Genomic DNA, 9317 nt, shown 5'->3' with positions numbered 1-9317 from the left:
CCAGGAGCCTCCCGACAGCAAGCTTGCCCCTCGCAGACCGCCACTTTTCTTCGGGCAGCTGCCCTTCCAGGCTCTCCGGGAAGGGTGTGGCATTTCCTGCTGAGGCAGGCAGCCTCAGGGCCAAAGCCCAGTTCCTAGCAAGGCTTCAGGGAGAAGGAGGATTCAACGCCCCACCCACCCCCCTCAGGTCTCCACCCGGAGCAGGGAAGGAGCAGGGAAGGAGCGAGAAGGAGAAAGGTTGGGAGCTGGGGGTGGATGACAACGCTGGATGCTGAAAGCCAAGAGCTGCTTCTTTGTTCTTTGCCACTAGGACAAAAAAACTCTCATCCTGTTCTGCTTTCAATTCAGAGAACACATTTTACTCATATACAAATAAAAGTCTTCCCTTGAGGAAGCAACAGGTTTAAAAGAAAGGGGAAAAGTCTGGTAAATGGCAAATGAGTGTTTTCTTGTTTTACAAACCCGGGGGCCACACCTGACCACCCTGTTTCCCTTCTCTCCTGAGCCACGAGGCCCGTCCTTGGGTCCCCAGCTGCAACCCCAGGCCACTAATGGGTCCCCTCAGCTAGAAGCACCACACCTCTCAAATCAAGGACTCACAGAGCTTCAAGGGCCCTCAAAGATCGGCTGGTCTGAAGCCCAGTCATTCTCTAGATGGAGAAACTGAGGCCCAGAGGGAAGAGACTTAGAATTATAAGACAGAGTTAAACTCACCTTGGGGAGAGACTGAGAATTATAAGACAGAGTTAAACTCGCCTTGGGGCCCCTGGGAGAGGTAGGGTTTCAGGAGGCTGGTGGCGGACACCAGGCCCTGACGGGGACGGAGGAGGGGAAGCCCAGGCTGTCCATCTTACAAAGCCCCCTCCAGAGCTCATGGGGCAGGACCTGTGCCCGAGCCGTCAGCAGTGGCCCAGGGCAAGGGCCTGCGTCAAGCTTTGGACAGAATCAAGTTGTCCCTGTAACCTCCGTGGCCGGGTACACTCCCTAACCTTAGCACCTCGCTCTGCTCCTCTGTCCCAGCTGAGCCTGGAACAGGCACTTTTGACCCCTCAGGCTTCCCAAACTGGTGTTTAGGGCCTCTCCCTTGGCTCAAACACCTCAGTTTATGGGATTAAGGAAGACTGCTGAACTCCGCAGAGTCAGGCACCTGTGAGCCTCCCTAGTGGCCACTGCTGCCCCATGGTCTTCCATAGTGTGGACACCATCATGGAGGGGCGGATCCAGGCCAAGCCACTGTCGCCTGTCAAGCATCCGTGTCACTAGGTAGCGTGACCCACCCAGAAACCTTCCTCCAAGCCCAAAAGTTTAGTCCCAGCTGTGAGGGAGGGGTGGGTGGGTGTCTGGGGGCCCAGCACAGCAGTAACTCAGGACCTGGGATGTTTGAGACACCCACCCAGCAGCCACTCCATCAGTTCTCCAAAGTGAGCACTGTTGATCAAGGAGCCTGCTGGTCATGATGCCGCTCTCATCCCATAAGCGCAGCGCACAACCCTCCTCCACAGGACACCCCGGAAGGATTTGTCAGCCACTCTGAGCCTGAAACAGGCAGCTGAGGGGCACATTCCCGGGGTGGTGGGTGTGGGCCCGCTGGCGTGGACACGGAAGAGATTAAGGACTGGAGAACAGCCTCATCCTGAAGGAGTGGGCTGTGACCAAGTGATCAGGAACAGGGAGCCCCGCCAGTCCCACAAACACGCACCTCGCCTTCAAATGAATTTTTCTAAAATAACTAGATGTCTCCGAGTATTTACAAAGACAACAAAACCCCCGTCAATATCAATTTCCTAGCTGCTGTATCTCAGCTGTTCTGCTCTGACTGCGGCTGCTTGCTGGCCTGGCCCTGCTGCCTTGCCTAGCAGTCTATGTGCCCCTACCCTGAGTTTTGGGGAACCCCTAGGAAGAAGGAAGTCCTCCCCAGGGCCTCTCTCTCCCTCTGTCTCTCTCATCTCATGGCCCCCACAGCCCCTCCACAGCTTCCTGCGGGAATGAGGGGGGTCCTATTGTCAGCCCTTTGTCCCTTCATCCTCCCCAGCTGCAACCCCAGGCCACTAATGGGTCCCCTCAGCTAGAAGCCCCACGCTTCTCAAATCAAGGACTCACAGAGCTGCAAGGGGCCTCAAAGATCGGCTGGTCTGATGCCCAATCATTGGAGAAACTGAGAAACTGAGGCCCAGAGGGAAGAGACTTGGAATTGTAGGACAGAGTTAAACTCGCCTTGGGGGCCCTGGGAGAGGTAGGGTTTCAGGAGGCGGGTAGGAGACACCAGAGGCTCTGGAGCCAGGCCAAATTTAAATCTCTCTACTGCTTCCCAGCTGTGTGACCTTCAGCTGTTGCTCAACTGCTCTGAGTCTCAGATTTCTCCACGGAACAATGGAGAGGATTTGGTAAACATTTAGCACCGTGCCTGGAATGTTGAGGGTGGCGGAGGAGCATTTGCAGCCGCTGCGAGTTCCCAATCTCAGCTGCACTGCTCGGGCTGGCTGTTTAGGGTCTCTGTGCCTCAGTTTCCTGATCTACAGTAAAATGGGCATAATCATAGTACCTGCCTCCTGCGGTTGAAGAGTAAATGGATTCTTATGTGTAAAATGCTTAGAAATGCTTATAAAAAGTGTAATAATCATTTATGAGATAGTTAATAAATGGTAGCTAAAAAATAAGATAGCTGCTAACTGCAAGGAAATCAAGTTTAATTCTTTAGCCCCATTTCCATGCCATATAACTTATAAACCAAGCTAAGGGTCAACTATCAGTTTATTAGCCCGTCCATCCCACCAATAGTCCAGGTAAGTTAGCTGAGGCTTAGAGAGAGAAATTACTTAACTGAGGTCTCTGGGAACTCTTGGCAATGCTGGAACTTGAGCCCAGGGTCCCGAGTTCCCATCCTGAGCCCTTCCCCCACACCTCCTACACCCCCTCACCCACTCCACACCCACCCTGCCCAGGCCACCCTCCCCCCAAATCAGCTAGTTCTCCAGCAAGCACAGTCCACCTTGTCCTGTGCCAACTCCTTGAGGAGAACTCCACCCCCCCTTAAACAGTTCTGTCCTCATCATTGGATCAGGAGAACGAAGTACAAAAGAAATGTGGCAGCAGACCCCAAAGAGACCCATAACTGATCCTTTTAAAAAAGGACTCTCTCTTGGAGCTAGCTTCTCAGCCGCATTTCTGAGCTGAGGGAAGGAGGAAAATGGGTCTATGGAGGTGGGGTTGGGGTGGAGGGCGAGGCAAATCCAATGGGGAGGGGAGCCCAAGGTGGGGGGGAAGCTTGGCAGGAGTGGATTCGAGGGGCTACCCTGCTGGGGCTGCACTTGAGAGCACAGTCCTATGCCATGTAATGTTGTTTTGGTCAACACCAGACCACAGACATGACAGTCATCTCCAATCCTGTGGCCTGGTGATGTCACAGTGACATCATGGAGCCTTTTGGCAACAACTTTATAGCTTGTGTTTACTGTGTCTCTTGACAGCATCACTTTCCTCTGTGCTGGATTCATCTCATGTTATTTCATTCATCGTGGTCCCTGCGTGTACAAAATCACTGCTGACGTTGCATCCCAATGACCAAATGGCCTAAAGACGCATTTCTCACAATGGCTCCCTATCAACAACTACATGACTGTGATCTCACTGGGTAGAAAGACGCACATGCACACGTACACACACACACGGCACCCTCCCCCAGCCTCCCAGTCTCAGGTGAGAAGCAAGAGGTTATATCAGCCTTACAGACAGGTAGGCCCAGGATCTTCTTCACTGACTGGGAGGTTTAGAAATGGCCAGTTTCCCTGTTCTAAATCACTAAAAAAAATCCCAGGGAGAAACAGAAGGAGCTGGTGTGCCCCTTCAATTCAAAACTGCCCCTCTGTCACCCTCCCAGAACCACCCCTCAAGAGCCAATGTCGGGCACTGAGGGCAGAGGACACCTCATAACCGCACTCCCCCATCACCAACCTGGAAAGTGACACAGATGAGGGGTCCACAGCAGAGAATGCCAAGCAGCCCTTGCTGGCCTGGCAGAGCAGCTCTGGACTGGTGGGGCTGAGATCAGAATCTCGGGGACAGACGCCCCCAAGGACTCATGTGTGTGTGGCCCGACCCAGACCTCTCTGCTGCTGCAGTTTCTTTCCCTCCAATTCACTTTGGGGGTGGAGAGAACCTTATTTTTGTCTATTCACTTACACCAGAGTTCGCTTGCTGGGTTGTTCTGTGTCTCAGGAACTACCCCGAGGGTTGGCCTCCAGGTTCTCACTGCTTGTAGATAAGCCTGGGCCTGCCCTGCGGAGCAGGGGCAGGCGGGGTGGGCTCCATCCCCTCCAGGTGCCATAGGTGTCTGCAGTCAGACACCAGCAAGAGGGCAGGTGATTGGCCCCAAGTCATCTGCTGCCTATGTCAGAGCTTGCTTAGGACAGAGGGTTTGTATTGGTTCTACGTAAATGCCTGACATGGCTCACAGATGCCAGAGATGATACGTTCCCAAGCCCTTTCCCATGTTTCCCAAAGAAGCCTACACGCATGCACATTTATCTGGAGTGGTTCATGCAAACTGCACCCCAGGGGCTGAGCGGGAGCAGGATCATATGCTAAGACTGAGGGTACATTCCTCTCTCCAGGTGTGGGTTTGGACACCAGGAGTCACCTGTGGGTGCTCTGCCTCCTGCCTGAAAGCTTGGGTGTCCTCCCCAACACCCAAGACATGGGTGACTCCCCAGACATGGCTGTCCTGCCTCCACAAACACCCCCTTTCCACCCGCAGCCCTCTCTGCACACCCCCACCTCAGAGATGCTCAGCTGTAAGAGCTGCTGCTGGTACTCTCTGGGCTTGGGAGTCCAGGGAAATCAGGAGCAGAGACAATGAGGGGGAGCTCTGAGTCAACCCAGGAGACACCCCCTGCCTTCGCTTCTAGGACCAGACACAGGCCTAGGCCCACCTGGAATCCTTTGGTCTTTGGCAAAGACAGAACTTGAATTTTTATTCAAGAATTATACTTGTTTTACCTCAACCTCTCTCTCAGTATCCCACCCCACTTCTTCCTCCTACCCCCAAACTTGGGGGAGACCTGGACTGCCTTGAACCTGTGAGCTTTCATTGAGAGGGCCAGAGAGAGACAGGTAGCAGCAGGGGTGGGGTCTCACAGAGGGGATTGCAGGAATCACAGAGTCTCAGGGCAGAACCTAACCAAGGTTCGGGGGTATAACCAAAAAGGGGAGATGGATCCCACTATTGGGAGCTGTGCTAGGTAGGCAGCCTCCTGCTGCGTTCTTATGACAAGTGAGGACACTGAGGTTTAGGGACCTTTCATGGCATACATGAAGTAACACAGCCCAAGAATAACTACCACCTTATTAGGGTCTTATTGAGTACCACACCCCCTGGGCATCATCTCTTGTCTCATGTCATCCTCACAACTTACTAAAGTCACTTTAACAGTTGAGGAAACTGAGGCTTAGGGGGGCTGAGTGACACGCTACTATATGACTTCAACCAGTTCTAGACACCCCACTACAAGGGCCAACTAAACGGCTGCTTATTCCTTGCTAAATGTTTGTGGATATGCTGTTTTGTGCCAGGCATCGAGTTAGGTACAGCTGACATTTCTCAGAACCCACTCCATGCAGAGCCCAATAACAAAGACAGCCCACCTGCCAGGGAGGTGAGCTCTGAGGCAGGGAACATTCTGTCTTTCTTACTCCTTCTCGCCTCTGCGCCCACCCCAGGCTTCCTCCATGGGTAGCCATGGAGGGGACATGTGCTTCAGAGACAGGTGCTCCCACCAGGCTCCAGGGCAGCATGGGGGCTGCCTCCTCTCCCTGGGCCTCCATCTCCATCTCCCCAGCTGTGAGATGAGGAAGCTGGACCAAATGGTTTCCATCAGCCCTTCCAGCTCTGAGGAACTCTTGGTACGTGTCCAGTGGGTTAATAGGGCTTGGGGCATGCTGATGCCTAGAAGGGAAGCAGGGCGAGTGGGTGAGGGGCTAAAAAAGCGCCCCCACCACCAGCTGTGGTTTCTGGTGAGGCCTCCATGGCAGCAGAGGGAGGGAAGTGTTCATCACCCTTCCAACAAAGGCAGTAAAACAAAAGCCTCCCGGGGCACTATGGGAACAGGCAAAGGCGCCAAAAATAAAACACACCTTTCCTTTGATGGGTGCCAGCAGCTGCTAAGGGGCCCGGCCTGGGGGTTGTAAGGAAAGGGTTCAGATTTCAAGCCTGAGTACACACACACACACCACACACACACACACACGTAGCACATCCACGTGTAGACACCACTTCTCAGATCAGAGGTCTGTACTGTCACAAAGGGACCTATACTCTGGAGAGCTCACACTCCCTGTCTCCATCCTGAGGTTTTTCATTTCTAACCTTAAAGACCCAGCGTTTCCTTTGGGGCTGGGCCCTGTGGGCTCTGTAGCCGTCCTGCTGGCACATTCGCTCATGAGTATGTACATTCACACGGTGCTGACAAAGCACCCCAAGATCCCTGAACACGTACCACACATGTTCAGCAAGGGCCCCCCAAGGACACACGTGACCCAGAGGGGCTGGGCACTCCTGCTGTTACCCACAGTCATGCAGTTAACAGTGGGGGGCCCCTACAGGGTAGGGGCATGGTGGGAGAACAGATTTATTTCCTCTACCCCCAGCCCCAGCCCCAGCATCCCCAACAGTGCCAGCTGGCTTCTCTCACTGGCCTGGGAGCAGAGAAAAGGGAGAGCTGGGAAGGCCAGGGGTTGGTGGAAGAGGGCAGGGCACAGCATGGAGCAGGAGAAGGTTAGGAAAAAAGAAAGAACCTGAAGGGGAGCTACTGGGTCTCCAGGTAAGTCACCTGACCATGGTTCCCGAGGGTTCAGAAGGTCTTTGACCCAAAGAAGTAAAACAATGTCCCTCCCCTCCCTGGCGAGCACAGCCCAGAGAGGGGGCCACACAGGCCCCATCTGACATTAGCTGTGTGACCTTGGGCAAGTCACTTGTCTTCCTGCCTTAGCCCCCAGCTCCTGCAGGGATGATGATGTGCGATCCAGGACTGGATGTGGATCCAGGACTGTGCACAGATGCTGCACCTGCGTCCCAGACTCTCCCCTGTGTTCCACATCATCTCCTCGCCAGGCCTTGCCCCCCCGACCCCTGGTTCAGGGACCCCAGGCCTCTCATCCATGGCAGACGTCCAGATGCATTTATTTCTCATCTTCTCCTCCCCTTGCTTCCCAGCCCGATGCAAATGTGAGAGTGGACACAGTCCACTGCCACCACCCCTCCAGGCATCTGCACTGTCCCAGATCTCTCTGCATCCCTGCAAGTCAAGCAGGCCCCCCTGGGACCTGGGACTTTTTCTTCCTCCTCTGCTTTTTATCGCCAGCCCTCACCTGCCCTATTTAAAACTGTTCCAGGCTCCATCCCTCCTCTGAGGGACAAACAATCTCTTAGTTGTGGCAGACACTAAGGAGTTAATTTGAAGAGAGATCAGCTGTTAGGGGTGTCTGGTCCCCCATACGGTCAACCACTGTGCAGAGAGGAATAGCCTCTGACAAGAAGTTTAATTCCACTGGAATTCTTATAAGGGCTGAGAGCGCTTGAAACCACACACACATCCCGCCCCCTGCACCCCCACCCCACCCATCTGCATGTACACTCCATTAATTTACTAAGAAGGAAACTGAGGCATTGTAGTGAAATGACTTGGGCGATCAGCAGAGTAGGGACCTGTGGCCTTTCTGAATGCAGCTCCTATGAGAACAGCCACACAGCGGCCTTCCTCGCCCTCCCCAGGCCCCAGCACACAGTTGGATCCATTCCCCAGGCGGGTGGGGGACCAGCCAGACCCAGAGGCCTGGCCACCAGGTGCCTGTTGACAGTGAGGAGGAGGCAGAACAAGGGACCTGGCACCTGAATCCCATACTGGCTTCAGCTTTTACCATCTGTGTGCTCTTGACAAGTGATTTATCTCCCCAGCCTCAGTTTCCCCATTTATAAACAGGCACAGTGTTGTCCCCACAACTTTCTTACAGCTGTTGGGAGAGTTCCACTCAATGGGATAGTGGATATAGGAGTATGTAATAACTGTACAGTGATGTGAAAAGAAAAACTCGTTGATCGGCTTGCTCAGTGTCATCTAACTGGGAAATTGACATAGAACGGGGGTCTCAACTTGGAGATGATTTGACAAGACAGCCTCCGGCCTGGCCCACAGTCTTTGTGGAGGGTAATGACAATGACAGGAATAGTCCCCTCTGGTGTGGGGACCTACCTTGACCATTTAGGGAGAATGTCCCCCTATGAGAAATAGGAATTAGCTCCCCTAGCACATGAGAACAGAAGTCACTTGAGTGAGGGGAGAGCCTTGTTACACCTGTGCACCCCTACCACAGTTCACCAGGGCACCCCTTCCAGGAAGGCCTCAGACACCAAACTCAACAGGTACAGACCAAGTCCTGACTGGCTGGTCCAGCCCAGTGCATGGGACACAACAGACCAACACACATTTGGGGGATAAATACATGGATTATGAACCAGGGGGTCTTCCCACACCCTGACTCATAAGTTTAAAATCAACCCCAAAACCCCTGTGGCCGGCCCCTCTGGAGAAGAACCGCTAGTCAAGCCTGAAGGTGAGGACGCCCTTTCAGACACATCCTGGAAGAGTCCCAGACATGCAACAGACGACCTTGCTCTTGACTGCGCACCCCCGCCCCCCAGGCACAGGGTCCAGGCTCTGACTCGGCTCCTCCACAAATAGATGCTCGTTTCCATGGGAACTGAAACCCCAGTTTGTTTTTCCCTCCCAGGCAGCTGTAATTTCCAGCACAGTCTGTGCTACGTCAGCATCCGCGTCACAGCCTGGCCTGAAGCTGCTCCCCCGAGTGGGCCCCCAGCCCAGGGCAGCGGAGCTGACCGACCAGGTCGTGGCTAGGGTCCCAGTAGGGCTCCACAGACTGTGGGCGCAGCCCCACCACCTGCCTCCCCTCCACAGGGGTGCCCAGCAGATGCTTGGAGCTAGAGATGAGTCTTTGAACCTCCCCGAGGGAGGCCTGGGGTGGGGAGGCGTGGGGAAATGGACGGGGGCTCGATTCCAGTAAGAAGTGGGAGGGAAGGAAAAGGTCTCAGTCTGGCAGCCTGGGCCCCACGATGGGTAACAGATGATTTCTGGCTGCTGGGGGAGGGAGGTTGTGCTCTCAGGGTTGGACCATCAGCTTATATTGTCTGAGCCTTTTGGAGGAAACCGCCCAGACACAAAAGCAGAGGGGAGGTGAATTTAAAGGGTGAGAATTGGGTGGAGGGACAGGCCTGGCCAGAAGAGGCCCTGCTCTCACTCTGTCCCTCA

This window comes from Talpa occidentalis, unplaced genomic scaffold, assembly GCF_014898055.3.
Source record: "Talpa occidentalis isolate TD23 unplaced genomic scaffold, MPIMG_talOcc4v2.1 talOcc4.7, whole genome shotgun sequence".
Classification (NCBI taxonomy): domain Eukaryota; kingdom Metazoa; phylum Chordata; class Mammalia; order Eulipotyphla; family Talpidae; genus Talpa; species Talpa occidentalis.
This window is presented reverse-complemented; position numbering follows the sequence as displayed.